The following is a 3350-nucleotide window of genomic DNA, read 5'->3' as shown; positions in this document are numbered from 1 at the left end:
GAAACTGTAAAAAAAAAAAAAAAAAAAAAAAGAATGGTGGTGCCAGAGGTTGGGCAGAAGTGAGTCGGAGTTACTGTTACAGTGGGGTTGAAATTTCAGGATTTTTTTTTTTTTTTTGCTAGTGAGCACATGTTGACTATAGAGAGTCGGGGGGGGGTGGAAGAGAAGGAGAAAGCAGCCTCTAGTGGGGAATGGCCACCCAGCCATCTCATCTCCATTTCTTCCCTCCTTGTGGGAGTTTGGGCCTGCACATGCACACATGCCTGGTGTGTTTCTCAAGCTGCTGGGCCTAAAACTTGAACTGTGGAGCTGACTGTGTGGGATCCAGCTGCCTTATCCACCAGACCATGGATATTGCCTGGTTTTTGTCTTATTTGTTTTAATGGAACAGAACATGTGGGAGGGAGGAGGAGGTAGGTGTTTTGACAGGGCTTTGCTATGTCATGTTCTTTTGCCCAGCCTCCCAGTGAGCTGGGACCACAGCGCGCACTGCTATGCCCGACCTGTTGGGGGCGAGCCATGAATCTGCCCAAGCCTCCAGTGTGGCTTCGCCTTGTGCCATGTGGTGTCCTGCTGCTTGTGCCACACGACTGGGCTGCAGTTGTGGTTCTGCAAGATGGAAAAGTTTGGGAGATGGATGATTGTCACAATTGCACCTCAGAGTGACTATATTTAATGCCACAGAATTGTATAATTAAAAGTAGTTAAAATGGTAATTTTTGTGTATACCTTAGCACATATATATTTTTAAAACAGAAGGGTTTGGAATGATTTTGGAGTCCAGACTGCTTTAGATTGTAGAACTTAGGTTGAACCCGTGAATCAGAGAGGTGATGGGTAGACTTGATCGCTGTCATTGTAGAAGAGTGCTGTTCCCCTTCCCTCATCCTTCCCTACCTTCCTACCCTGTCTTACTCATTAGCTGTTTGGAGACCTTGCTAACGGACACTGTTCTCCTTGTGGCTTGTTATAAGGACCGTAATTCCAAACTTAGTGACCATATAGAGATGGAAATTATATACATATATATACATATATATATAAAATGAAACAATACATATAATTATATATTTATTTATTGATACATACATGTATATAAAACATATTTTAATTTGCTACAGGATGTATGTGCTTAGTAGAGAGGAATAGAGAGAGGGAGGTAGAAACCACCCTCAGAGGTGATGATCATGCCACAAGTCCCTTCTCCATTCTCTTCTGGTATTTTGCACACGCACGCACACACACTGATGTATTTTAAGCCACTGGGTCTGGGACTTGATCCCTGCAATTGGCTATGTAAGACCCAACCGCCTTAACGCCACAACTAGCTGGCCCTCAACTTAGTGACTACATTTCTGGCTTAGATTGAAGCCAAAATATGTATGACCTTGAAGGAGCCCTTCCTCTTTTCCTTCTGTAGATTTTCTGGGTAAAATTGAATTTTTTTAAAGAATATTTTATGTAACTTTTTTTGTTTTAATTTGATCGGGGGCAGAGGGAAGAGAGAGACAGAAAGAGAAAGCGAGATAGAGAAAGCAAGAAAGTGAGAAAGCAAGCTGCCAGGTCTGGGACTCAAAGTGTGGTTATCATGTGGGAGTCCAGCACCCAAAACCACCATGTCATCTGCTGGACCCCAAGTTGAAGATTTAGTATTGACCTTCATAGGTATCCTAAATGTTTTGTGAATTTATAGCTTAGTTGTATAATTTCCTAAAGATCATTTCAAAATTCTTAATAAGTTTAAAAATAATGGCCTTTTCCTTTCTGCAAATGTTTTGTTTTTAATCTGATTTCAAAATAAACATGCTCTTTGCAGGAAATATAGATAAACAAACCCAGGCATTAATCTCATGACTCACAAGTAAGTTTCAAAAGCTTATATATGATTTTTTGTCCTTTTTTCATGGATATATATATGTATGTGTGTGGATGTATATATGTATGTGTGTGTATATATGTTTATATATTCCTGGATTATACTATATGTGTTTAAATATCTGTTTTGAATATCTTTTTGTCTAAGACATTCAAGACTTTATAAGTTTTACTTAATTTTTTGCCTTGGTATAAAGTTACCATTAAGATGATGGAAAATCATCTACCTTTTACTTTCTTTGTGATAAACAAGGTTTTCATGAAAGCTCGAAGGAAATAATGCTTCAAAACCTGAAACTACACAATTGGTTAGAATATAATAACAGATTATCCAGGTGGCTGAGTTATGGTGCTTTGATGCAAACTTGTTAATGATTTAGTACATGTAATAAGTTAAAGATATATTTAGATGTTTAGAAGTGAGATTTATAACTACTTAGGTGATGTTTTCAAAAAAACTTTTGAACTTGAGAATATTCTGCAAAAAAAATACTCAGTTATCAAAAAATGAGCCAGAGAAAAAATCATATTTCATCCATTTAATATGTACCATAAACCTACAGATTAATTTTGTATCTTTGTGAAATTTATATATATATTTTTTGCCCTGCCCAGAAACTTTAGCTGCTAAGCTTAGACTAGTGTGTATCTAGCAAAGTAAATGCAGATGCGTTTTTTAGTTTTATAATTGTACCATTAACTTTTGAAAATTTTTCACGGGGACCATTAATGATTTTAATCTCTAGAAGTTTCAACCGCAGAGTATTCTTTAGTCCTTCTCTGAATGCTGATGGTGGAGTTCCCATTCAAGTCCCTGGGGAGGGAGATTTGGAATATGAATGGCAGTGTCCCAGGTCATTGCATGCTGCTTCATCAGCATAGCATAGGAACTAAGTGCTGCTCTGTCAGCAGAACGTCCTGTTGAAGGGTTCCCTTTGCTTCAGTGACCAACAAGGACACACATATCTGGACGAATGCTCTAAACACAAGTTAATAATGGGGTTTCATCCATAAATATTAGTTTCTAGCCTCTATATCCTTCTATATCATCTAAGAGAGAGAGACAAGAGACGGACACCACCAGCAGGGTACTGGCATCATGATCCACCCCCAGCCTGAGCCAGCCCGGATCACGGGCATGCACTTGTGTGCCTGATACAGACTGGGAGTCTCTGGGGTGCAGACTCAGACCCCAGCACCTTCTCGTGTCAGTCCAGCGTTGCAGAGCATTGTGTGCTTCTGTGCCACCATCTGAACCCCCCCCCGACTTTTCTATTTCTTGAAATAGTGTATGGATTAGAGAGAAAATAATAGCAGTAAGCACAGGTCTGTGGTTTACTCATTTGTTTCTAGATGTTGAGAATACATGATGATTAAGACATGGTCTTGCTCTTAACTCTTCAGAGGCTTACAGTTTATAGGGAGAGAGAGAGAAAAATAAACAGTTACAATCTAGTGATGGGGACAGTCGTGTA

At 39.2% G+C, this 3350-nt stretch overlaps 1 protein-coding gene across 4 annotated transcripts in view; it reads left to right on the top strand.

The window, feature by feature from the left end:
* ARHGAP12 (Rho GTPase activating protein 12) overlaps positions 1-3350 on the top strand; it is a 119070-nt gene that overhangs the window by 36415 nt on the left and 79305 nt on the right. The window lies entirely within an intron of this gene.

This window comes from Tupaia chinensis, unplaced genomic scaffold (assembly GCF_000334495.1).
Source record: "Tupaia chinensis unplaced genomic scaffold, TupChi_1.0 Scaffold000578_2, whole genome shotgun sequence".
Lineage (NCBI taxonomy): Eukaryota > Metazoa > Chordata > Mammalia > Scandentia > Tupaiidae > Tupaia > Tupaia belangeri.
This window is presented reverse-complemented; position numbering and strand designations above follow the sequence as displayed.